The sequence below is a fragment of the Felis catus genome, chromosome B4, assembly GCF_018350175.1.
Source record: "Felis catus isolate Fca126 chromosome B4, F.catus_Fca126_mat1.0, whole genome shotgun sequence".
Lineage (NCBI taxonomy): Eukaryota > Metazoa > Chordata > Mammalia > Carnivora > Felidae > Felis > Felis catus.
The window spans coordinates 23,645,810-23,673,614 of NC_058374.1; the positions used below are offsets into that span (position 1 = coordinate 23,645,810).

Sequence of the window (27,805 nt, forward strand, 5' to 3'; positions counted from 1 at the left end):
TGCCACACGTGTCCAGGTGAAGGAAATAAGCCTTATCCCAGGGCCAGCACCGAGGGCGACTTCCGGACTCCTCACTGTGCACCCTACCTGCAACCCTCACCTTCCTTTGCTTCCTCCATACTTGGGCTCTCCAATGAGAAGGAGCAGGGCAGCAGACAGCAAGGTAGAACCCTCCCGGCAGGAATTGGTTCTCTGTTCCCCTTTCCCTTCCTCTCTGTCAGACTGAGATTAGTTTCTATTTTCTAGTTTCACAGAGGGAAGAGACGAAAAAGGTTTAATGTCATACGAGCTTTGGGAGAACTTCCTTGGGATAGTACGACCAGAATGGCTGCTCTTGTCCCAAATCCTGGCTACAGCTAAGAAGAGAATCACACACAAAGGTAAAAATCTAAAGTTTCTCCTCAGATTCTCCAACAACCCCTTTTTTCTCCTCTTTCCTACCTGTGGGCTTCCCTTCTCTCCACACCCAGGTACCAGTGACTTCTGACTGCCAGCACCTCTGTCTACACACTCTTCTCTCCCTTCCTTCCTGTCTCTGCATATGAGAAAGTTGGTATAAGGCATAGGTAAGTGAATTCACACCACTGGATTATAAACTAGCTCTTCACGGTGATGTTTCCAGTATCTACAGAGTAACATCTGGCATACGGTAGCCGCTCAACAAATATCTGCTGAGTGCAAGACAGAAAAAGTGTGAATTTCCAAGAGATTTGTCTACTCTTCAGGGTATTCACATAGAGGAATAACATAACTACCACCAGTTACTTGCAGCTTAGAAGTCACTTTTACACATTCAAAGGACAGGATCTGTGCGTTTTCCAACAGCTCCGTGGTCTAGTTGACGTGTTATTGTACGGAAGAAACCTCACAAACGACACCATTTGGGAAACTTTTTCCCTGCTTACACATGAACCTAATCCTGCATACCCAATCATTCTCTCTTGCAAATAGGCCCTTTTGCTCTTTCTTCACATTCCCACTGAAGTTCTTTTTTTTTTTTTCTTAATTTTTTTTTCAACGTTTTTTATTTATTTTTGGGACAGAGAGAGACAGAGCATGAACGGGGGAGGGGCAGAGAGAGAGGGAGACACAGAATCGGAAACAGGCTCCAGGATCTGAGCCATCAGCCCAGAGCCTGATGTGGGGCTCGAACTCACAGACCGTGAGATCGTGACCTGGCTGAAGTCGGACGCTTAACCGACTGCGCCACCCAGGCGCCCCCCACTGAAGTTCTTCATGAAGGACAAGAAAAAGTAGGCCTTTCTTTTTCTTTTCTTTTCTTTTCTTTTCTTTTCTTTTCTTTTCTTTTCTTTTCTTTTCTTTCTTCCTTCTTTTCTTTCTTTTCTTTTCTTTCTTTCTTTCTTTCTTTCTTTCTTTCTTTCTTTCTTTCTTTCTCAATAGACTGTTCTGGAATGTTTGGGGAAAATCTTGGCTTTACACAGCCACTCCCTGTCTGGGAAGTCTCAGGCCAGCCTCTTGCAATTTCTTTCCTCCTATTTTTCCACTTCGTGTGTCCCTCCTGAGCATGATGTCCTGTTTCCTGAGGCAGGAACCTGTCTGCGGGCAAGGTTGGAGAGTTGATGGCACTCTGGAGCCAGCTTTGTGGCAGCTGGTGACACAGTGGGCCTGACCTCATCTATTACTAATTGTTGAAACTTGTGTATGAAGGAACATGTTAGTAACAGCACTCACCTCCATCAGGCCACTCTCAGGCCTGGGCAGAGAAGACAGGCAGTGACTCACATTATGGCGAGAGAGAGCCCAGTCACCTCTGGGCTACGTGAAAATGACATGAAAGGAGGAATCAGGAGAGGAAGCCCCCTCCTCACCCCTCCCAGCTCCCCACCATCTGCACACTCCTCCCCACCCTGGTCTTTCCTATAGCCTACCTCCTTGAAGCCAGCTCCCCTCTTCCCACCTCATCATGTAGTTCCAGCCACATGGGAGGCGTGTGCTTCTCTATATGTAATCTGCTTCTCACCTCTCTGCGCTTTTGCACGTCATTCCCTCTGCCTCTAATGCTCTTCCTTCAAGTCTGTATTGGTTTCGTCTCACTCTCGCTTCAAAGCCCAACTCAAATGTTTTCTGAGCTTTGCAACTTCCCCCCGAGCCCCTTTGTGACTAGAGAGCCCTTTGTGCAAAGCCACAGTCTGAAAGGCACTTATTATTCTGTGTCACAGTCACTCTTGTGTATCTCACTTTCTAGTAGATTTGGGCTGCTTGAGGGCGGGGGCTATACCTGGTTCATCTCTGGATCCACTTTACCTACCAAGGGGCTGGCATGAGCAAACATTCACTAAACGTTCATGGTCTGATTGTGGAATGAAACAGACATACTGTGGCAAAGGACACATGATGCTGGTCCAATAGGCAGATGTGTGCAGACGATTTGAGTCCAAAGTCTGTAATTCTGAAGAGTTTGCTATCCTTAGGCCCCTGGAAATCGTTCCAATAGCAGAGTAGCAGATTTCCTCGGCTACCATGCCTCTACCGTGTCAAGAATGTATAAACTATCTACTCAGTGCTCAGCTTTACAATCAATGAAATGGAGGGTTCGAAAGAGCTAGAAGATACCATCTCTACCCCTATGGACCAGGAAGCCTAGTCTGAAAGGCAGTGTGACTGAAATGAGAACATATAAACCAAGATCAACCCATCTGCAGTTGCTTGGGAGAATCATTTAATGTTTTTCAATAAAGAAACTCCTGCTTCTAATTTCCCTGGATCTTTCTATACAAAGTTATTTGTGTTAGGAACAGCTTGGTTGAAAATCAGGGCTAGGAGTTAAGGGCACCTGCTCTTAAATTTCAGATGGAGGTGTTGATTCACCAGGCAAGGTGGCATCACAGACAGAAACTATGGTTCGGGCAGTGTGGGAAGGATGAGATGGAGGCAGAGAATGGGTAGAGATTCTCGGAATAGTTCAGGCAGGAGGTCAGAGAGGCGAGGCTAGGCTGCCACCATGAGAACAGAAATAGAAGGTGTGGCCAACGTCGCTGTTCCCAACCTCTCCTGAGACTACATACAGCTCTTGAAAGAGAAGTCTGAAATTGTGCCAGGAAAAAGAGAGGGTGTCCAAAGGGATGGAATCCCAAATCAAGAAGGGATTTTCTATCACTGAGGCTGTCACTGTGTTTGAAAGTATTATGCGCTCAGCTTGTGTTTAGACTCCCTTAAACAAGATTCAGTTTGTTGAATGCAAAACCCTGTCCGTGTATTGCCTGTGTTTCATGGCGTTGGTGATTATCTCAAGGCATCCAAAGAAGCCTAGAGCCTGCTTACCTCCCAGAGTTATTTAATCTGGTCTTACCAGGCCCGCACCTAACAAAAATGACGGGTTGTATTTCTAAATAAGAATTTGTATCTACAAATGTTGTGATTGCTTTGTTGGAAAGCAGTCATAATGTTTGTTGTAGAAAACAGACTATCCATATAAAGATATGTATAAAATACAACATACCAAGATTACCTATAAATTCACAACCCAAAAGTAATTTACTAGGAACATTTTATTGTCCCTTTCAGTGTTGTCTTACTGTTTATATGTGTGTGTTTTATTTTTTTCTTTTTTGTATAAGCATTTTTTGTCTTCAAATAAGCATCCTTGAATGCTGACTCTCTTTGCCTAGGGTTTGGAGGTGACGAGGGGATAACAAACTCCACAGGAAAACTGCACTCCACTCTCTGAGTAGCCCCCCAGATCTCAAATACCCCAACTGCTCATCTCTGTCTTCTTAGTCCTGGAGAAAATTTGACCCCAGGCCTGCCTCCTGTTTCCTGCCCTTCCTGCCCCTCAGTCCCAGCCCCCAGTCACCAATCTAGGGGCTTCTTAAGGAAGCGAGCAGGCTTGATGGGCACGTGTTACTGAACTCAGTGTTCTTAGAATTGATTCCCTGTAGAGACCTGAAGTCTCTCCGGACAACCTTTGACCCTCCTGTGAGGAGGTGAATTCTCTGTGACTCCTGGAGATTCTCCAGCAGTCTCCTTCTCTGGAGTCATAAGGGTGTCTGTAAATGGAAGCTCATGGACTCAAGAGTTGTAAGGCCCATGCATAGGTCATCGTGTCCAATCTCCCATCCAGTATAGGAACCCCCTCCCTAGCATTCCTGCTGGGTAGCCCCCAACCTCAGCCAAACATTACCAGGAATAAAGAAATGAGGGCTGTTCATGTTGCTGTAAGACACTTCAAAGGCCGGACAATTCTGGTTTTATTTTCAGCGAAAATCTGATTTGAAATGAGGTGAAATGATGGAAAATTTATTTACTTTGTTGACATTTTTGCCCTCAGAGATCATTCTAGTTTAAGCTGCTCTGAAAGACACTAGTCTTTTAGGAACGGGGAAGATCCATGGTCCTCCTGAAAGTATACACAAAATCATGTGAGTATGTGCAGATGTGCTCCCTCATTTGCAAGGGAGGGTTGGGGCCTGAGCTGTTAAGAGATTCTGTAAGCCTAGGAATCCCACGTGGTTCCTGAAGTGCTGCATTGATTGAGTTGAGGGCATCACACACAAAAGGAATACATACCGGATCTCCTTCAGATCTTGCTCGGAAAGAGGCACACTGCCATCCTGCCTGTCAGCTTGTCCCGGGGGGTGCCAGGGCTTTGTCTTTAGCCCAGAATAAGTCCCCTTCTCCCAAGCAGCGCCCAGCAAATGTGCCATCTGTCTCCAGGCCAGCCACGTGGAAACATGACGCCATCCGGAGCCTTTGTTTCAGATACCGCTCTCATTTCTCAGTGTCAGCCTGTCTGTGCCTTGACTTCTCCACGTCAGCACCGCCCAACTGTGGAAAAGGCATGAGGGATAATGGCTGTGTTTATGGAGCCAGAGCGTGTCACGAGGCTTTTCAGACAAAGGGGTGCAGAGGCTCACACATTCCTAACTCATCATCTGCACACCCATTCAGGAAAAGGAAATGACTGGGGCCACCTCACTCCTAGCATGTCTCCACTCGTCCTTGCGGCAACTGCCTCAAACACACACACACACACCCACACAAAGGGACACTTTTCTCTCTTGTTTTTACTAGTAAGCTCTCATCTGGCGGTTACGTTGTCTCTGTGTTGATTTGCTTTAAAATATTATCTGTCTAATCTGCGTAGTGAGGAGGCACCTGAAGTGTCCTAGTCAGGCACGGATTAACCCAACTAAATGGGTTAGTTACCCTTTGAAAAACCCTAATGAGGGATCAACACTTCTGAGGGAGTTACTCAGCACTTCAAATCCTACCACTGAAATCTCTGTTAATTAGCAGAGGGGATGTTAGGTGCAAAACGATCACTGGAGGAATGGGAGGTACTCAAGTCATGCCAATTGGTAACACCAGGTCTCAAATAAAATAAAAGACGAACTAAAGCCTTCATAAAAAAATATACTCAAGTTTTTCTTGTCCTCGGTAGGATCTTTCAAGAGTTTATCATAGCTGTGGAATTAAATTGAAAATATTTAACTTAGCGATTCCGCATCGCTCAGCTGTAGACTCCTTATACACAACAGCCACGCTCCCTGCCGCACATGCTGGTTTTGGGTCAGATACACAGTCCCACCTCCGGGCTCACACAGGTCAGACTATTACCCCTTTTAAGACCTGCTCATATGCTGTTTTCTTGGCCAGAAACACTCTCCTGGGTAGAGCTTTCCTATTTGCTGTATACCTTGCGTAAGGCACTGACCAGTTCTAAGCCTTCATTGCCTCATCTATGAAACGAGAAAAAAAAAAATCATTCTTTACTATATTACTAAAGACTAATGAGATTATGTTTGTAAAGGGTTCAGCTCAGTGCCTGGCACATGGTAAATGGGATCACTGTTTTCATTATTAGTCACTTAGGTAACTCCAACTTGGTCACCAAAACTTCCTTCAAGTGTCTTCTTTTCTAGAGGGTTGCTCTGGTCACCCTCCCACACCCAAACCCAGATAACATGTTCCTGCTCTAAGCTCTCACAAAGTCTAGCCAACCTCTATGTAAGTGTATACCACACTCTATAGTGAATTTTCTTTTTGTGTGTTTATCTCTTCCTAAAAACCATAAGCTTCTTGAAGGCAGGAGCTATATCTTAAAAAAAAAAAAGTTCCCCAGTGCCTAGTATATAATAGATACTCAATAAATATTGAATAAATTAATGAACAAATGCATGAACTAGTTGGGAATGTATGGCTCCCTAAAGAAACACTTGGGAGAAGGCTTTGAGAATAACCATCCAATGGTAGAATGGTAACCTGGAAAAGGAGTCAAGGAAGTTGATCTGGAAATTACAGATAGAATTCAGTGTAATATATGGAAGCACTTCTACGACTGTCCAAAAATTTGTATTTCCTTCCCCAAATTTATTTCGACAGAAACCAGAAAGATAGATTGGATTTACCCATGGCATAAGAGGCTGTTTAACATTAAAACATAAAAGGCTGTTTAACATTCTGTGACATTCTGTGACAGTTCCATATGAGAAAAAAAGTTTTATGAAACATTCTGAAATAAATATTCATGCTTTATTGTATATTGATTATCTATCTTAATAAACTTAACTCTTCTCCTAAGTATACTTTTTAGTTTTCAAATGATCTGTTTACCTTTTTGATCAAAAAGATTTGTTTACCTTTTTATTACATATATATATATATATATATATATATATATATATATACCTATCCTATATGTAGCTAATATCAAAGATAGTTTTACTGATAATATATTTCATGAGACTTTTGCTTGGCTGTTGGAGGCAGGGCTGTAAATTATTTGCCTCAAATTGTTGAATTTTAGGTCCACTTACTGAAAGCACAGGGATGACTGAGGAGGCCATTTTGACTTTAAAACCAGAATGATTTTATGTTATTATTTTTATTAATTTTTTTAAATGTTTTAGTTCTTTAATTTGAGGGAGGAAAAGAGGGAAAGCATGAGTGGTGGAGAGAAAGAATCCCAAGCAGGCTCCGTCCTTTCAGCATGGAGGCCGACGTGGGCCTGATCCCATGAACTGAGAGACTATGACTCCCTCTGCGACCAAGAGCCGGATGCTCAAACAACTGAGCCACCCAGGTGCCCCCAAACCAGAATGATTTTAAACCAACAATGGTTTTAAAATAAAAAAATCAGGTAAATCTTGAGTTGACCCAAACCTCTAACTTCATAGTGTGTCAGTGGATGCTGAAAAATTTTGAAAACCTCCAGAGAAGAGTCAAACCCAGAATAAATCCAAGTCCCCAGCTACTTTTTCCAATTTATGGCAGACAATTAAGCATTGGATGAGGAATATTTCAAGTTAGAACTTGTGTACAAACTTCATGTAACCAGGAAGTTCCCATGTTACCTCTGGGGCAAGTCTCTTTAATCACTGAGGAACACAGGAGGGGGCTTTCCATTAAGCAGATATTGTGTGACTGGGTAGAATAAAAATAGATCTAATCCACTCGTCAAGAATGATCTTGTCGTTTTTATTAGTCATTAGCACTGGATTAAACATTTAGCAATTTTTTCTAAAGCTTCTTTGGAAAAACAGAAAGACCGGGAAGGAAACTTAGGAAAGAACCAGATCCCTCCATGTCTTTGTATCCTAAATGCATTTTTTTTCTTTATTATTTTTTGGATTTTTCTCTGCATCAGTTGGGTAAGCAGCTAGGATAGGTTGAAATCTATGCCTTAAGACTAAGTTGTCTCTTTTCAACACCACGTAGAATAAAGACCAAAATAAGCAGCGAAAATCTGATACTTCCAGTAAAATTGGTTTGATTAGATTTGGGAATTATCCAGTTTGGCTCCCTCTCTTAGTCAAATAAACATAACAGTTACATCTTGACTCCACCTGTGGCCATGTAGACAGGGTTTATTAACATTCATCTCTAAGAATTTTCCTTGGCTTTAACAAAATATAAGTATGCTATTGTTCTTCATGATGAATGGGACAAGCGGTCACACCTTGTGAATAACATTAGGAAAACGAAAATTCCTGGCAAAGCCTGTGAACAGATAAGAAGCCTCAAAGCCACCAACCAAAACAAGCCATTATGGTATTTCTGCAGGTATTCCATTATTTGAAAATATGCACCATATGGTGCTTAGGACAGGCTACAATAAACTGCTAAATTCCTTTTTTTTTTAAGTTTGCTTGTTTATTTATTTATTTAGAGAGTGTGCACGAGCGGGGGAGGGGCAGAGAGAGAGAGGGAAAGAGAGGATCCCAAGCAGGCTCTGTGCTGTCAGCATGGAGCCTGGCCTGGAGCTTGAACTCACAAACTGTGAGATCATAACCTGAACCAAAATCAAGTCTGAGGCTTAACCAACTGAGCCACCCAGGTGCCTCTCTGCTAAATTTCTTAAAAGATTTCATGTTGTATAAAGTTGATAAGGTAACATTCTCAATCTTATTATACAGAGATTCCTATTTTTTTTCTTTTCTAGTATGACATGCCAAGAATAAGGTAAAATGACATCAAGCATCTCAACAGCTGGACGGTGCAATTTGTCTTATAAGGGTGCCTCACTCACACCTATGCGTCATTATGATTTTTTAATGGAATAATTTTAAGGAATGCTAAGAGAATATTAAGCTCACAATATTTGTTTAAAGTTTATTTATTTTTGAGAGAAAGAGAGTGAGCGAGGGGCAGAGAGAGAGGGGGAACAGAGGATCCAAAGCAGGCTCTGTGCTGTCAGCACAGAGGCAGACATGGAACTCGAACCCACAAACTAAGACATCATGACCTGAGCCCAAGTCCAATGCTTAAGTGACTGAGCAACCCAGGCACCCCAAACTTACAATATTTTTAACCAGGGGAATAGCATGGACTTAAAAAATAAAACAAAACAACACAATAGTATTGTATGTTTATGTATTTGTATTTATATTTTTGCATACGTATTTGTATGTTTGGCATTGGATAGACTTAGAATTTTATTTCTTATTTAGAAGATTCCTTATTTATAAAGAAGGGGGAGGAAGAGAATCCCAATAGTCAAAGTCTGGCTGAAAATTTATCTCAAAATCCCATAATTCTATATAAGAAACAATGTTATGCCTTTGAATTTGTAACAACTTTCCTGGAGGTAATGCTCAAGAAGCTAGAATTTTCTTAGATTAAGCAACCCTGAGAAGTCTAAAATATTCGCAGCTTGTGAGAAAGTCATGTATCTGAATTGCTTACCACTTCTCCTAAATGCTGAAATCAAAATAGCCTTGAGCTTTAAGAAGATATTCTACATAATATAACATTTTGGCAGCAATACATCAGTGTATCTTTAAGCAGAGACTTCTCCAAAATGAACCAGCTGCATGTGGCCACCATACTCTATTCGCAATAATCGCGCCTCGGGTAAGCTTCATTGGCTACGATACTGCCACTGCGCAAAGCTGGCCACCATATTCTATAGGGCATGAAGTTAATGTTTTTCCCATTCAGGACACTAGAATAGTGATCATACGTGCCATGGAGGTCCTCCCAGTTTATTTACTGTTTCTCAAAAGTGTGTTAACTTGAATACTAAATAAGGAACTTCGCCCACCTGTCAAGAAACACTTCACTCTGTGGTGGCTCTTCCTGTTCTACTACCAATATCCGCTACGGCAGTAGTAGTACTCTCTTTACTTTCAATTTTTTTCTTAAATATGTTTATCTATATTGATGTAGTGTCATAAAATATAAAGGGAAACCTCAGCAATTTCTTTCGGTGGAACAATTTCCCCTCTGAAACCGGAAACACTCGTCAAGCTAAGGAAGTATAAGTCCAAATGTCTCTCTGTAATTGGAGAAAACCATGATGGTCTCCAAAGTTACCTGTGTGGTTATATGCTTTGAATAGGGTTGGGAAAGAAGAAGTTAGAATAGGGAATCTTTGAGAATGGCATGCGGATCTCCATTGATTCCGGCAATTGGGCGTGTCCAAACAAGCTACTGTTCCAAATAAGACACAATACATATGAAGCTGCCTATAGAAGGGCAATATTCAGTGCATGCTACGATATTTTTAGCCCCAACTATCTAAAGTCTCTTTTAGTCCTGCTGGGTAAAAAAGCAAAAGGAATATGGAGAAAAATGATTACAGGTTTGAGGCTACAAAATGGTGGTTGGGGCGAGGTTTAAAAGTGTGTGTGTGTGTGTGTGTGTATGTGTGTGTGTGTGTGTGTATGTAACTCTTTCTTACAGTGGTATTCACAGTGATTACTTTAAGAGCAAAGCAATTTGGGGGGCACCTGGGTGGCTCAGCGGTTAAGCCTCCAACTTTGGCTTGGGTCATAATCTCACAGTTCATGGGTTTGAGCCCCACATCGGGCTCTGTGCTGACAGCTAAGAGACTGGAGCCTGCTTCGGAGTCTGTGTCTCCCTTTTTCTCTGCCCCTCTCCTGCTAGTGCGCTTTCTCTCTCTCTCAAAAATAGAAAAACGTTAGTTTTTTTTTTAATTAAAAAAAAGAGCAAAGTAATTTTTTTCATTTTAAGGAAAGAATTGGGGTATTTACTTTCTAAAATGTCAATTTCTGAAGACGGTAATGAGCATGTAGCAAGGACCAGATGGATGTTTTCAATAGGAAAGATCTGTCCAGTGGCAGAGGTATTACACTATACCCTCGGGGGTATAGGGATGTGAAGGGAAAAGTGAGAACCAATGAGTAGACATCATCATAATGGAGAATATTTTAGCTCAAAATGTGGGAAAACTTTCTACCAAGTCAAGCTGCCTGACTGAACTCGATTGAAATGAATGGTTACTTTTTAAGGACACTGTGAAGAGAATTTATGCATCAAGTGGGGATGACATCTAAGGTTTCTTCCAACTATGATGTTGGAGGTTTCTATTATTCTAAATCTAAATGATATTTGCTCTCTGCTGAATTTCCCTCTGAACTAATTTGTCTCAGAACCTAGACCAGAGATCAATTACATGGCTACTACAAAAGTGGCTTCCTAGAAGACTGACTTTTTCTTCTGCATATCCTAAAGCCTTGAGTACACTCAGATGACTAGTATACTTCAAACTGGATGCGATGTAGCCAAAAGGTTCTCTGAATGACTCAAGGGAGACAAAATATATTTTCAGTCTGGGAATGTCAATAACATTACATTTGAATGTGTATTCAAAAGGGAAAACTAACGATGAGAAAGAGGTATGTGTAAACTCAAGTCTTATATTGTTTCATTCACCAGTAGAACTCAGGCAAGTGACAGATGACCATGAGATGATAAGAAGAACAGAATTTTACTCTGACAATCACTAATATTCTTGGGGTGTCTATTATTTCATAGTTTTATCTCATTCTTTCTTCGTAAGAATTTTATGAAATGGGTGCCATGATTAGCCTCATTTCTTAAGCACAGAGGTATTAATTACTACCCAAGTATGAACAATCAGTAAGTCGCATAGCTGGAACGCAAACCCAGATCTGTCTACTTCTCTTCCTACAGCCTTAACCACTCTGCTCAGAGGAGACTGGAGCCTTTCAAATATTTTGGATGGCCGTTGCCCAGGTGGCCCTGAATCAGGCTGCCTGCTGAGAATCTTTGACTAAGAACTTGAAAAGAGAGTCCCAATCCTGGATCACACAAGCTCCTAATTATTTAGAACTTTGGAAGAAGTGGCTATCACGTACGTATAAACAATAATACCTAAGGAGGGGATGAAGAAGTGAGGAATTTGTGATTATTTGAATTGCATAAGAGACATTTGAGGGAGTAGACTAATATTTCACAATAGACAAAGGTATACTTTTCATTTGAGTTTGGTACTAACGATGTTCTCTATTTTTTCTGGAAGCAAAATAAGAGACAATTTTGAGAGGAATGGTCTAGGTTCAATATGAAGAATACATTCCTGGAAGAGAAAATGACAATGCTTAGGAACAGATTACCAAGTAAAGTTATGACTTAAAAAAAATTACTCACCTCTGTGGATTAAGTTGTATATTTACTACAGGCATGACTACATGATACTCAAAAACATTCAGTAGGGAAAAAAAGTTAGTTAAATTGTTTACTAGCATGTAGTTTTAAAATGGAAAATAATTTTTTTTTTTTTGCTTTTGAACTATTCGAAGAGAAAATTAGGATCTACCTCACTTTTTCCAAATGTCTGTGTGGTGACATCAATGGCACTTTGCAAAGCAATGTGTATTCAAATTTTAGGTTTTTTCACTTCTGTTGGCTAACTTCTGAGTTGGAAGACGAAGCAGAGGTCATCTGAGTTGAGTCTCCTGCTGCCCCTTCCTGCTTTTGGCTTAAGGATCCTGCTTCTCAGACTAAAAAGTACAGTTCTCTCCAGTCCATGTGCTAAGCTTATGTGAGTAAGGATTAGCAATGAGCCTGGCTCTGACAGCAACACAGATAAATCAACATTTAAACCTTTGGAAAGCCATTAAATATGTGATGCTCCCTTGTTGATTAAAATGGTTCCTTCATTCCAGGATGGATAAAATACTAAGTACCACTTCCTGACATGAAATTTGGGGGTCATCCAATCCCTTGGATAAACTGACAAATCTGCTCCCCCGGGAGCTTGGGGAACTTTGTGAGAACCCAGAAAGCCAGATCTACAAGAGATCTCCAGCTTGTGGTAGTAGCTCTGGGACTTTACCTGATGGGCTCTCTGAGTCAAGTCTTTGTTTCTTCCCCCGTAAAACGGGGACCATGACACTATACATATGAAAACACTTGATAACCTACAAAGTACCATAGACGTGTTAGGTTAGGTGTTGGTATAATTATTGGATTTCCCATTGATGTGGCGTCACTTAACAATTCTGATCAACTTGGAAAATTGCCCTCCAAATTAATAATTATTAACCCTCAATTATGGAGCCTTTAGTATATGCCAAGTAGTGGGCTAAGCTCATGAAAATATAAAATCTCATTTAATACTCACCCCATAACCAAGGTAGTATTATTATCTCCTATGATAAGTTTATTTATATTTATACTTATTATTATTATTATTATTTAAAGATTTTATTTTTAAGTAATCTCCATACCCAACATGGGGCTCGAACTCATAACCCCAAGATCAAAAGTTGCACATTCTACTGACTGAGCCAGCCAGGTGCCCCTATTTATATTTATTAATTTGTAAATGAGAAAACTGAGGTTTAGGGAAAGTGAGTAACTTGCTCCATGTTATAAAGCTTGGAAGAGCTGGTAAGCATCTGGCCCACATTCGTCTAATTCATTACCTGAGAATCCTACTATTGCTTTAACTTTATCTTCTGTGTTTCCAGACAGGAAGGATTTTAGTTCTAATGAGATGGGAATGGGTTTCAGTGAATGTCTACTGTGGCTTCCTATCACGTTCAGCCACTGCTCCGTGCAGCCAACTTCTTGCTCTGAGTACCAAGTGGTGGCCTGATGCTATTCATCTAAGACATGTTTGGTATAGTTGATGCCATTGGTGCCCTACCTAGACCCTCTTTACCAGCCGGCACACCCATCCTGTAGCTGCCAACAACTCACTGCTGCCCCCATTCTGGAGAATCACCCACTCACCCTGCCCCAGACAACCTGGGATCTCTGTGTAGCCTACCTACTCACCCTAACAGACCATGGCAGATGACAGACGGGCATAGGCCAGCCCCTTCCCCTCAAGGTGGGACCTAACTCAGGTGCAATTTGTGCTCCAGGGTGTCTGTCCCAGTGGGAGCCATACTAAACCAGTCTCCAGCTAAGATTGGATTCTTGCTTAGCTTTTTCCCTCCTAGATCTATTCTTTTCCTTTACCCCCTTCCCTGAGAGCACAAACCAAGAAACCACTGGAAGAAGGATCCCCATTTTAGGCCCTGCTTTTAAGAAACCTGAGCTTGGGGAACCTGGGTGGCTCAGTTGGTTGAGCATCCAACTTTGGTTCAGGTCATGATCTTGTGGTTCATGGGTTCGAGTCCCACATCTTGCTCATTGCTGTCAATACAGAGCCTACTTTGGATCCTCTGTTCCCCTCTCTCTGACCCTTCCCCCTCTCCCTGACCCATGCATGCACACACTCTCTCTCTCTGTCTGTCAAAAATAAGTAAACATTAAAAAAAAAAAAGAAGCCTTAGCAAGGACAGTTGGGAATTATTGTTTTTCTATACTACAGTACTTACTTTCCTCTTATTCAAAGAATTCCATGCCTTTGAAGCCTTCATTTAAATACATCTTCTCCTTCAGCTATTTATGTTTGTTTGTTTGGAACTAATCCTGGTTTCTTCCTTTTCTTGGGGGCGGGGGGACTGTATCATTTTGGAGAGCAGGTGTGGTGTCATCATTACTTGTAATCTAAGAGTCTGGTAAGAGGTTGTTCCCAACTACTATTGACTAATTACTGACACAGAAAATGGCTTAATACCATCTATTTGGTTCCTAATTCTTGTCATACATTTACAAAAATGTTGAGACCTCAGAGAAGGAACGTATCATACAGTACTTATTTGGTGTACTGTAATCACTAAAACTAATTACCTGGGGTTGCCGGGTATGAAGGGTAATTGTTTTTTTCCCTCTCACAGTGCTTCAAATGTCATCTTTTTTCTTCCCCCAGGGAAAACACCCTCTCATGGCTTTCTCTTTGCCTCGGTTGCCTGCTGGTTCCTCAGTTGGGCTCCAGAGGAGACTGTGATGATAATTGCACTGAGGCACTATGACTAGGCTGTTAATGTGTTACCCTGAAGCAACAACACAGCACTTCTTTGAGCTAAAGAAATAAAAAAGCACTTTCCAAAGGGACTGATCTTACAATTTGAAAGAGAAGTTTCTGAAAATCAGCGCAATATTGGTTACGGAGGGAAAGTATCTGTTTTGGGGAAACTGCCAAAAGAATTAGACCTTTAGTTTCTACCAGTTAATCATTAACAATTTTAAGTCTAGGCAGATAAACACGTTCCACCACAAAGAGATAAGAAAGCTGGAGAGCATCATAGGAACGTTTACAAGTTCAAAGTCTAGAGATTAGCCTATGTAGCCAACGTGATCAATTTCAAGGTTTCCATCGCCCCACAGTGAGAGATGAGGCTTGAAGGCGAGGTGAGGACCACAGAATGATTTCAGGACTCACCTTGGATGGCACTCAGTTCTTACTAAGCTGCCAGGCTTTCTGGTGCTTTTGATAGAGCTTTGTCTTACTTCTACAAATTTCTCCTTGGGGTTTTACTTACTTACAATCTCTGATTACTTAATCTCTTTAGTTTAAAAATTCTTTATTTATTATTCCCCCAATTTTCATAATCTTCTTTCCCTGTTCACCGCATTTCAGACCTTTCCTTGTTCCATAGACCATTCCTCCAGGTGAGATACAAAGCAGCTGTTGAAGTAGGTGGCATAATTGTTGTTTAGACTCCCATTATTCAAGAGCATAATCCTAGGAACTCATCTGTGTGTTTCCAAATATTATAAGTCAGCCATCCCAGTTTTCTTGTTCTTTCTTCCCAGACCATTCTTCTTCTAGACACTGCCTTTCTGTGTGGCTCAGCAAAGGTCTGAGGCAAAAATTAGTTCATAGAAAGACTTCTGGCACCTGGAAAAGATATCTCTAAGCTTTCTTCCAAAATGCATGCATGAAATGTCCCTTTATCCAGGTAGTAATTTTCTGCTAACATCACTTTACCAAGTAATGGTCCTTTCCTCCATGCCAAATATACTCACAATGTACGATGCAAATGTCCTTCAGTAGATAAAACACACCCATTCATAGATACCTGTAAATGACCGAATGGATTCTACGAAGTAGAAAAGAATTTGAAATGTATTAAATGGTATTTGACCTATTCATAATCAGTGTCAACTGACTGAGCAGAGGAAAAATAAAACTTTCAATGGTAACTAATTGTTCTGTTTTCTCTGCCTTGCGAAGCCATCAAACAGAAGATCTCAAAGTCCATACATTTAATTTGTCTCTGACTGAAAGAGTTCGTTTTCATTAGGCAATGTCTTCAATGATGCTGTCACTCTTTTTTTTCCGATTTTTGCTCGTGGAAAACAGTGATTGGTTGGATGCAGTGCTGTCCTCTGACCACGGAGGAAGGTGAAATGAATTCTTAGTATCTTACTGCTATCACTTCCTTGGTCTTCCCTTTCCTGCTTTCCATCCATTTCCCCGTCACTCTCCACTCCGCAGTCTCCCAAGAACCAGCTCTTGTTCTTGCCCGGTGGTTTACGTCTCCTTTTTTGACAATGACAAAAAGTAAGCTGTCAGTAATAATGATATAAGAACTACATTCTTTCTGATTATAAAATTAATAGCTTCATTTTAACAGGGTGGTTTCTTTTGAAAATACAAAACAAAAAACAAGACAGAAAATATAAGCCCATTTGTAACTCTACCTTTCAGAGATATTGGCATTTTGGTGTCTTTGTTGTTTTTTTTAATAAAATAGTTGAGAACATTTTATGTATCAGTTCTCTGATACGCTATTTTTTTTTACTTAACACTATTTTGTAATCATTTCTAATGTCATTAAAATTATTATTAAAGTGTGATTTTGAAGGATTTATCATATACATCCTATGGCTTCTTCATAATTTATTCTACTATTCTTGCACCATGAGCATTTAGTCTCTTTGTGACTGCTATGGTAAATAATGGAACAACTGCCCCTCACATATCTACAGTGTTTTAGATACTCTTTAACACCAAACTCAGTAATTGGTTGCAGGATGGAGTTGTCATTTTGAAAAGAAAAGGAATTCTTACTTTATTTGCTTCCTAAAAACGTCAACTACCTCCGAGTATGGCCAAAGTCAGAGGCAGATGAAGCAAAGGCCATTGACTCATTCCATGTGCTTGGATTATCATTTAGGTAATGGATGAAGGTGAGGTGAAAGTTGACCAATTTTTAACTAGTAAATCGAGAGCATAGGCTTCCACGCTTCTACTTTTTATACATCATTCCAAAATGGAAGTAAAGCTGACGCTTCTTTGTGTGTTGTGCCCAGGGTCTACTTCAGACATACACTGTATGGTCTCTCAGTGTTTGTTCGTTGGAGAAATCTAAAGCCAACGAGAGATGTGTCCTGAGGTAGAGGTGCCATCTTCTCTTCTCCAGGTTTCCGTTGGTCCACAGCAGAGGGCTGTGGGTTTTTGCAAGTTCTTCCCCATAGATATATCCACAGAAGGACCCTCACTCCCTCTAGTGGAGAACGCGCCAGACAAACAGGCTAATTCTGCCCCACAAGGTCCAGAAGCTGGTGTCCTTAAATGCCCTCCCGAAACAATGGAAGCTGTGTTTCTGAAGGAGACTCTTCCTACTCCATAGAAGTTTTTGTCTCTAACAGGCCATCTGTGTCTACTGCTGCCACAAGACAAGACATCAGGGGATGTTTTTTCCTTCAGGGCAATATCCCAGCTTGTTTTTTTCTTTTCATTAATTCAGTAATCTACTGAGTTGTGTTTCTTTTTCACCAGCGTTAGTGACTTGTTATGTCCAGATTCACTTTATGCTGTGTCATGGGCAAAAGGTGTTGCTAATATAAACAGAGTATAGGATGAGACAGCTGAGAACCTGAGAAGACTTATATAAAGTATTGGAAAAAGTCATCAAATCCCTTTTCTTTGGCTTTTTGTAAATGTAAAAATTTAAGGACATTGAGAAAAACGGAAGAGGATATTACAAGAGTTGTTGGCAAGACACTTATTTAGGGCTCTGTCCAAAGTCTCTCTGGTATTCTTTTTTCACAGCTTAGCCAATCACTTCAGATAGCCACATTGCTATTTCAAGAATGAATCGAGGAGCTTCCATACAAGAACTAAGTCCTTTATTAATCACTTCTTGTGCTTATAAAGAAGTCTTGCTACAGCCAGACGAGGAGATCTTCCTTACTCCTGGCACCCACCTACCTACTTTGTACCTACCTACCTACCTACCTTCTACTTACCTTTCTACTTACCTACCTGTCTACTTCCTACCCACCTACCTCCCACCTAGTTAACTCCTACCTACCTCCTACCTACTTACCTACTTCCCTGCCTACCTACCTAAGGCAAACAGCTTGAAATCTCTGGGTCTAGAATTTCCTTTTGGTAAAACTAGAGGATTGAATTAGATGAGATATGAACAGCTCTTCCAGTTATAATTCAACATGAAAAAACAGTATTTAGCGTCTTCGTGGAGAGCAACCTATGGGAAGATTCCTTTTCTCTGCTGTCCATCACCATCCCTGTTTGTTAACCCCCTAGGGCAAGTTTCAGCAACAAAGCAGGAAGCACTTCCTTTTTCTGATTTCTGGCTCCCGCGCCCCCCTACACGTTCCCCTGCTGTTAGGACCAGGGCCTCTGAGCATCCCGACCTGTACTCCTTGAAGAACAGGCAGCCTTCCGGTCCCTACAGTGCGGTTGCAGTGGGTACAGAATAACGTCCCCATTTCACGGGAATCTCAAGAATGAGACTGCAGCACTCAAATTCTTTGCCATTTATTTAAACTGAGATCAGAGTGAACACTATAGCTCTGACCTGTGCAAATACAATAAGGACTTCAGCCCAGAAACAGTTTTACCTCTTTTATTAGGTTGGGCTTTCAGTCTGTGTTTGAAGAGGAGCTATTTATGGGCTTGCAAACAAAGTGCTGGAGGAAAGGAATTTAAAGGATGTCCTTGAGCAAATTCAGGGGGTTTTATTTCAAGAGGCAAACCGCACATTAACCCTTCATCTTCCAGCACACATCCCCTCCGTGGCTCCCCCAGAAACCCTGGAGAGATGGGGGGGGGTGCCAAGCAAGGACACACGGTGGGGCCTTGTGAAAGTCACTTCCTCGGTGTGCTGGCTCTTGCTCTGGAAAATGCAAAGGCTCGTGGTGACCTCCTGATGAATGGGAAAGGAAAAGAAGTTCAAGATGTGAAAGTGTTTTGTGGGTGAGGTAGGGCTGACCGTGTTATTTCTACAGCTCATTCGTGACGTGATGTTTTCAGACCTTAGTCATGGCAATTTTGTGGAAAGAATGCATGATCTTTTTTTTTTTTTTTTTAAATAAATTAGCCTACTGCTTGTTTGGTGTGCCCAAGCAGAGTGCAAATTTTCTCATCAAATCGTTTTGTTGGACAAAAGTGCAGTTAGCCAGTGCCGAGTTTTCCGAATGCCTACAGAACGATTCCTCTGCCTCTTTAGGACGCTGTGGTTTAAACAAGTCATTTTGTTTTCAGTTTTGTTCCTCTGCTGTTTCACAGCCATCTGACAATTCTGAAGTTTGGGTTAGAGAAAGCAAAAAATAATTAAATAAATAAATCTTTTATCTGATTGCTCGGTTACCTTTTCAAAAGTTTGCTGAGGGAGGTGGCCGAATCTCCTGTTAGAACAGGGCAGTGCTACTGTTCCCAAAATACTTGCACATGATGTTAATAGATGATACTCCAGAAAAAGGTTTTGTGCTCAAATGATTTAGTTAGCATTTCTCAGAACGAACAAAGTAATCCCTGTTCTCACTGGAACCTCAGTTGACCCTGCTGCTGTGTCAGCCCATGACTGGTGATAGGGGGAATGACAGCATCCTTGTGCCCCCTGGCACTTGGACTTGGTTTCAATAAAGGGGCTGGTCTGTTGCTGGCGAGTATGTGTCTCTGATAGAATGACTGGACCCCAGTGTTGAAGAACGGCTGCATTCAGAGGTGCAGCACCCCATTAGGCATGATCCCCTGCGATCTCTCAGGCCACCTGCTATACATTCTGCTGTGGCCAAGTCTCACTGGACAAGAGGGCCCTGTCCTAGGCCCTGTGCTTAAAAGTCTATTCTGACTCTCTACCAAAGGGCTCTCTCCAAAGGGTTGTAAGCGATACCCGCCTAGAGCCTTTCTGGACCAGCAGTTCTCAGAATGTGGTTCCCCAAACAGCAGCATCACATCACCTAGGAATTTGTTAGAAATGTAAATTCTTGGACCCCGATCAGAACCACTGAATCAGAAACTCTGAGGCACAGGACCAGCGATGGGTGTTTTAGCAGCCCTGCTGGTGATTCTGATGCCTGCTTGGACTTGAGACTATGGACTATGCTCTGGGGCACCTGAGGTCCAGAGGCTCCCTGCTCCAAGGCTCGGGGTCCACCTCCAGGGCTTGCACGGGCCTCCTCCCTGGGTCCAAAGACAGAGGTGCCCCCAGTGGCCAAAAGCAGCTCTCAGAGGAAACTTGGGGGACAAGAGCTTGAATGTGGTGGTCTGCGTTGTTTGTAATCACACCTCAAGTATCTAAGTCAGTATGAAAGTGTATTTTTCAAAGTATGAGGCTAAAACATAATTTATTTAACAGTCTGTTAGTTTGAGTTATAACTTTTAAATATTTAGACATATGGGAGACAGGCCTCCAATTTTACTCTTATTCTGGTCTCTGCAAACGTTAGGGGGGTGGTCCTGCTGCTAAAAGTCTATCATCTTTTATTTACCAGTTCATTCATTCATTCACTCACATATTAGTTTATGTCTATCTCTTTATTGATATTCTCTATTTGATGTGTCATGATCATCATCCCTTTGCTTCTTTAATCATGGCTTCCTTTCGTTTTTTTGGACAGATTTATAACAGCTACTTTGAAGTCTTTTTCTGAGAATTCTACCATCTGTTTGCTTTCACAGGCTGTTTCTGTTGCCTGCCCAGTATATGGGTCATACTTTCATTTCTTTGCATGTCTGGTAATTTTTTCTTGGGAACTGAACATATTGCAGCAACTCTGGTAACTTCCCTCCTCTCTCGCCCCAGGTGTTGTGATTGTTATTTGCTTGTTTAGCTTGAGTGATGGGCCGGGATCATTTTCGTGAAGTTTCAGGGCCTCCGCCCCCACCCCCATGGGGTTAGGTCTCAGAGGTGGCTCCTGAGGGAGGCACAGTTTGGGGTCCACCCACAGTCCCTCTGGGATGGCGGTGGTTTGGGTAGAGCTTTGGTCTTCTCTTTCCCTGACCACTCCCCGCTATTAGAGTCCACTATTGCTGGCTGATTAATTGCTCTATTGTTTTCCACAATACCCTAGAGATGTAAATTGCTCTATGGACACATCCAATCACACTCAGGTTCTCTTGAAGGACAAGTTCCTGAGGTCACTGTTTGATACATGTTCTGACCCCAGGAGGAGTCCGCCCAGCCATGTCCTTCCTCAGTGCTCTTTCTTCTGAAAATTAGCCAGCCTACAGTTTAACCTCTCTCTTCACCAAATCCACAAAGCTCCTCCCAAACACCCCCATCATCCCATCCACTGTTACCAAGAGCTCCCTAGGCTTGAATTTCTTTGCACTTTGGTTGCAAATGAAGCCAATTCCTCTGGGGAGATTAGAAGCTATCTGGTTTTTGGTCTGTTTCTTCCCCCCTCAGAATTTCTGAGCTGGGGTTCTGGAACTGGGATGGGGAACCACGACACCCTTTTCTTCGAGTGACACCCTTACTTTAGGAGTCGAGCACTGGATGAAGAGCTATAGCCTGAGGTCTTCTTGGCTCTCTTATCATGGAGCACAAGGTAAAACCTATCTTCCACAAGTGGGGCCTCAAGGGAACCCCCGCCTCTCTACTGCATTTGCCCACAACCTGGCCTCAGCACTGGGGAGTTGAGGCAGAATGCTGATGTCCTGCTCCTCCCGGGAAGAAAGCCCTCCAACTGGGAGCTGGGAGAAAGGAAGCCCTGTGTCCTTGGCTCCACCAGTCTGGAGTGGGGTCTTTGCCTCGCTGAACTGGGGAGGGGGCAGAAGGAAGTAGCTCTGGCTCAAATACCACTTACTCCCTTTTTTTTTTAACTAAATTTTCATAGATTCTCTTATATAGATATTTCTTGATTTACTGTATGTCTTCGAGAACTTAGGGCTTTCAATGGCTGTTTCAAAAATAATGTTCACTGATTTCCTTGGGAAATAATAGGTCTGCAAGAGCTCTTCGTGCTGTCAAGCTAGAAATTGATCTTCATTGACATTTGTTTGGACAACGAGCACCTACAATATGCCAGGTACTATACTAAGTGAACAAAAGGGACATAGTCTCTTAGTTTATGATATAGCCAGATGCTTGGTGTATGGAGGGAACTCAATAAATTTTTGATTTTTGTCAAATACATGAACGACTAACCAATAAAAGTGCTTTTCTTTCGTGGTTTTTGTTTGTTTTTTGTTTTGTTTTTACAAGTGGTCTGAGAAATTTCTAGATCATCTTGCTAGCTGAGTTGCTGGACATTTAGAGGCACATGGAAGTGTTAGGAGGACAATGCCTGCCTACGGTAGGCTTGTTCTATCACAACGTTTGCAAAATCTCCTCCTAATTCCAATTTTATAAAAGGAGTACAGGGGGCAGTTGCTATCATTATTCCATTATTTTTCCCCTCAACCTCTGAGGACCTTCACTGGAGGTTGGAATTTTGCTCTTACCACAAGGTTGCAGGTTTGGTGACTACAGGAGCATATTCTTTGCATGGTCCCGGCCAGGAAGAACCCTCTTTTGGATCACGCAATCTCAGAAGACCCGTCGGTATTCATTTCCCTGGAATTCTCTACATTTTGTTCTTCCTGCTTCTGATTATGTCCTTTCCAATGAACCATGATGCTCCTTCTTCCTACTTCTTCTGGTTGTCTTAGGGAAACACTACAGAAATGCTGGGGCTGAACTGTGATAAGACGACAAGTGAGGCATCCAGTCCCACAAGAGCCTTGCTGCCACTGCTTTGACCCTAGCACTTCATAAATGGAGGGATAGTCTGACAGCTATCCGAGGGCGTTGTGTTTAGCAGCATGAGGCTGATGACATAACAGAATAACTGGAAGCCTTGTCAAGATGTAAGTTCTTACCTCTAAGAGCCTGTCAGAGTCAAGTAAATGTGGAGGTGGGGGCCTCACAGCTAATGGGACTGAAGGGAGACCTGGGATACGTGCAGGTTGAGAAAGCTTCCCCAGAAACACAGACTCAACTTCAGGGAACTAATTAGATGTCCCTAGAAGCTTACATATCACAAATAAGATTCCAGTAAATTCTAAAGCAAGCACATCCTATTTCAGCTCATTGTGTCTCCATTTCTGCTCTGAACTGAGGGGCAACCAGACCCGGTAATAGTAAGTTAGTTTAGCACCCACGAGAGGTGCTGAGTAAGCAGTCTTGGAAGATAACATCCTCCGTGCCCAAACTGGGGTACTGAGTCCCTTCATGGGACTTGAGAAAGCCCAGCAAGAAGGGGCTGAACCAGCTGTTGGGTACACTTTTCCTGTAGTGGCCAGGGCGATCTCATGTTCATGACTTTGTTTTTACATAAAAAGCCGTTCTTCAAATGTATAATAAAGTGAAATTTTACTTTTAGACCTTTCTAAGAATATATCCTTAGGTTGAAAAGACTGTTTTGTCATTGAGTAAGCTACAGTCTCTGACCTCAGAAATTCCACAATCTCATAAGGTTAATGGATCCATATGCATGTAATTACAATTTGACATTATACAAAGAAAGAGAGAGGGGTCTTTGGGAATACAGAAGGGAAGGATCTGATTCTGATTGGGTGGAAGAGTGTTTCCAAGAAGGCTTCCTGGAGGAGGTGACGCTTAATTCAGGCTTACAAAGTGAGTAGGAATCAACCACAGTATAGAGGTTTGGGTAGAGGCATTATGCCTGGCCTCTACACAGACACAGAGCTCATGTGAGAAGCCTCATGGGGTGTTTGGAGAACTATATGAATGGGGGTTATTAGATTATTAAGTGCAGATGAGGGACAAAAAAGAGGTGGTGCTATCCTGGAGAAGGTAGTTCATTAAAGAATTTGAACCCTCTTTTCCAGGCAAAGAAAAGTCACTGGGACATTTTATGCAGTGAGGGGTACAGTCTGATGGTTGGCTTTGGGAAGGATGGATTGAGGGATTGAAGCAATGTTGAAGGCAGGGAAACCAGAGGCTGTTGGTTAATACATAGATAGAAAGTGTTAGATGTGAGAAATAGTTTGAAGTTACAGCCTGTAAGATTGATTGAATGTGGGCACAGGAGAGGGAGTAACTGATGGCCAAACCTAGGGTCCCACTGTCAGCCTCACGTTACAAGCCTACTGAAAAGCTATGTTGTCCTTCTTACTGCCCCAAGTAACTTGGATTACAAATCACAGTGCCTGGAAATGGATCCTTTTATGTTTTCGTGTCTTAAAGGTTCTTTTCTTCTTCTAAGAGCCCCATAATGAAATGTAAAAATGATTAAGAACCAAAAACCTTTAAGACCCGTTAATCTGGCAGCTGAAAAAAATGGTTCAAATTGTTGAACTGAAAGTTTTATAATTATGATTGCATTACATAAGAGTATAGTTCGGGGGCATTTTTCTTCCTCTGGGGATTTTTCAAGCCTGAACCTTTTAAAAGATCTTTTTTGGTATTCTTTTTGAGGGGAGTAGATGAAGATGGAAAAGCAAAGGTATGTTGCCCTTAGCAACTCGACTTCAACTATCATAGCACCACTGAGCAAAAATAGCGACTTAATTAAAGGATACAGCGTTGCGGAACATTGCCAGCCTGCAGCGGAAGGTCCACTCGCTCTGGCTCCCAACTATCATGAAGAAGGTCAGCATTTCCAGACTGGAATAGAAATTTGCCTCACGTGTAGTTTGTTTAATTAATTCATCCAATAAATGTTCTTTAAGCACATCCTGTGTACAATACAAACAAAGACACAGTTTCTGTTCTCATGAGCTCATATTCTAGTTGGGGGGTGGGGAGGAGAGAGAGAGAGGAAAGGAGGAGGAGGGGGGAGAGGTAGAGGGAAAATTTTGAGATGATGAGAAATGCTATGAAGAAAGTAAAATAAGAGAGTCACTAATGGGTGACTGCTAGGGGCCGAGGTGGCCTGGAGTGGGGGCACTGCTTACATGGTATGATTCTAATGCCCCAGATCTCCCCAGTGGTGTTACTGGCATATTTGACATCTGGAGTGGATCATATTTTAAAAAATCACCTCCCCTGTACAACAAAACTATTTTCAGAAACAATTGTGAGGAGATGAAGAATGTCCAAAAAGAAACACAGTAGGGGCGCCTGGGTGGCTCAGTCGGTTGAGCGTCCGACTTCGGCTCAGGTCACGATCTTGTGGTTTGTGGGTTCCAGCCCCGCGTGGGGCTCTGTGCTGACAGCTCAGAGCCTGGAGCCTGCTTCGGATTCTGTCTCCCTCTCTCTCCGCCCCTCCCCCACTTGCATTCTGTCTCTCCCTCTCAGAAAATGAATAAGCATTTTTTTTAAAAGAAGAAACACAGTAAAATTTCTCTTTTCTCGCACTTTGTTATATATTCCAGTCAATGAAAAAGTTTGTTTAAGCCTAAAATAAATATTACAGAATAAAAAAGAAAAAAATGCACAACTATTCAATAGATTTTATTTCTACCTACCTAGCAGTTGGAAGTTCAACCCTTTGGTTACAAACTGATATAATAATATTTTAGGTAAATAATTGTTCAGTAATGAGTAAATGAAAATTAATAAAATAGAAAAAGTATAACTGAGGCAACTATGAAATCGTGCCACCAATATTAAGTTGCTTGCTGAGTTCATTCCCTAGTTTCAAAACAAGTATCAGTTAAAACAAATACGTTTTACATTAAAAGATTAAAAGTCAGCAAAATATGAATTAAACTTGGCACGTAACCCTCACAATCACACTGCATGGTTCTCACTTGTTTCACGGTTTTAAAATTTAAATGTTAAATTTCAAAAATGCCTCCAACGGGTCACATGGAATGACAAGATTGGAATTCAAATCTGTCTTTGCACTCACAGTGTGGTCACTATTTACTTAGAACCCACTGTTTAGAAGGAAGGACATGTAGCACCACAGAGATTGCAGACGTGAACTCCACCCAAAGCAAGCACGAGAGATTCTGGACTGGGAAATCCTTCATCTCCAAAGGAACGTGGGTAACTTAGTAGGGGGCAATTGTATAATGGGATTTCTCCTAATCAAATTCTGTACACAATACAATGTATATTAAAGGCTAAATTATAAAAAATGTGATCATTTGACACACATATATATTGCTAATACTCCATAAACTGCAACACTGCTTAAAACCTAGATCGGCTATGGGGCGCCTGGGTGGCGCAGTCGGTTGAGCGTCCGACTTCAGCCAGGTCACGATCTCGCGGTCCGTGAGTTCGAGCCCCGCGTCGGGCTCTGGGCTGATGGCTCAGAGCCTGGAGCCTGCTTCCGATTCTGTGTCTCCCTCTCTCTCTGCCCCTCCCCTGTTCATGCTCTGTCTCTCTCTGTCCGAAAAATAAATAAACGTTGAAAAAAAAAATTAAAAAAAAAAAACCTAGATCGGCTAAAGATTTGGAAGGATATAATGTCAATGACATTGTTTAAAGTTGCTAGTGAGAGGCGCCTGGGTGGCTCAGTTGGTTAAGCGACTGACTTCAGCTCGGGTCATGATCTCAGGGTTTATAAGTTTGAGCCGCTGGTTGGGCTTGCTGTTTTCAGCACAAAGCCTGCTTCAGCTCCTTTGCCCCGCCCCCCCCCCGCCCCTCCCTCACTTGTACTCTCTCAAAAATAAATGAAAAATAAAATATGCTTTGGATTCTGTGTCTCCCTGTGTGCCCCTCCCCCGCTCACTCTCTGTCTCTGTCTCACAAAAACGAATAAACATTAAAAAAACTGAATAAAACAATAAAATAAATAACTAGCCAAGTCTCTACAGACCATGTGCTGCCTTCTCAGCTGTAACCCAGCGCTTGAGGTCTCCCTCTTGTTCTGCCCTTGAAATGCCTTTTCCCCAAACTCCTCTCCTCCCAATTACCTGTTGCTTAAAATCCTCTACCTCCTTTCACTGTGTTGGTGAAAGGCTTTAAGAATGCAAATATTCTGGAACAGTATCACTTTGCCCTAGTGGTAATTTTCACTTTAGTCTGAGTTTATCGGAGCCTATCCTGGGAACTTTGTCTTTCATTCCTCGGCTCATTTATTCACCACGTTTACTCATCCTACAACACGGTAGGTTAAGAGAGGTTAGGTATGGCCCGAGGGGATGCAATCTTGCGGGAGAGACAAACACAGGAAGCAGCAATTGACATTCAGCGTGATTGGGGCCGGGTGTCTGGTTGCCGGTTCACAGAGAAGGCGCAGCTCTGAGTGGCTGGACTGGGTGCTGATAAAAGAGAAACACCCCAAAGGGGCAGCGGGGCTGCTGCTCAGCATTCTTGGGGCCAGCATCCCAAGGCACTGGGTCTGCTGGCTGGGCATCTCTGCGGAGGGGGTTGTGAGCACCCAATACTCTGAAAAGACTCATTTCTGCTACCGTGGGAGACAATGAAGAGGAACGCGTCTCATTAGCGTGGGGAGGAGGGGTGGAGATATTGTATGATCTCTAGAAGAAAGGCCGGACCGCCTCTTCCTTCACAAACACCTCCGACCTGCCCAATACCGTGACTCTCTTCAGAGCCCTGTTTCCTGACGGGGTCTTTGATGTGAAATGTGGCACGAATCTCCTTTCCACGAATTTCCCATTAATTAACACACTACTTCCTCTGCACAGGCGCTGGCGCGAGTTCCCGTGAACCGAGGTAACTGAACTCCTGCCAAACTGTCCATCTTGTGCCTGCTTTGCATAATGTGCCTGGTCTGAGGTTGGCCTCGGGTACAGCGACCGGTTCTGACACCCTGCCCGCCCCCCCCCCCACCCCCCGCCCTCCCCATCACCCCCGCCAGGAGCTGATTTCTTAAGCTATGGTATATGAACGCAGAAGTTCCCTTTTATCTTCAATTTCGCTTTCTGGAATTTCAGTTCCCCTGGTCAATGCAGGGTCTGGAAGCAGATGATCCTCCTTCTGATGAATCCGCAGAAGGTCAATAGTTGCCTGACTGCATCACCATGACTACGTCACTCACCTCCCTTCATCTCATCACGTAGGCATTTTGTCACCTCACATTATCACAAGAAGGGTGAGTACAGTATAGTACGATATTT

General features: G+C 42.4%; 1 long non-coding RNA gene and 1 pseudogene across 1 annotated transcript; one reads left to right on the plus strand and one right to left on the minus strand.

Moving 5' to 3' along the window:
• Positions 1-20: 20 nt before the first annotated feature.
• LOC123386472 lies at positions 21-12,403 on the plus strand. The gene is made up of 4 exons (XR_006600360.1): positions 21-163; positions 247-380; positions 11,398-11,578; positions 12,115-12,403. It is a non-coding gene; the product is annotated as an uncharacterized LOC123386472 (long non-coding RNA).
• On the minus strand, positions 9,182-9,352 carry LOC111561493 (annotated as a pseudogene).
• Positions 12,404-27,805: the final 15,402 nt, after the last annotated feature.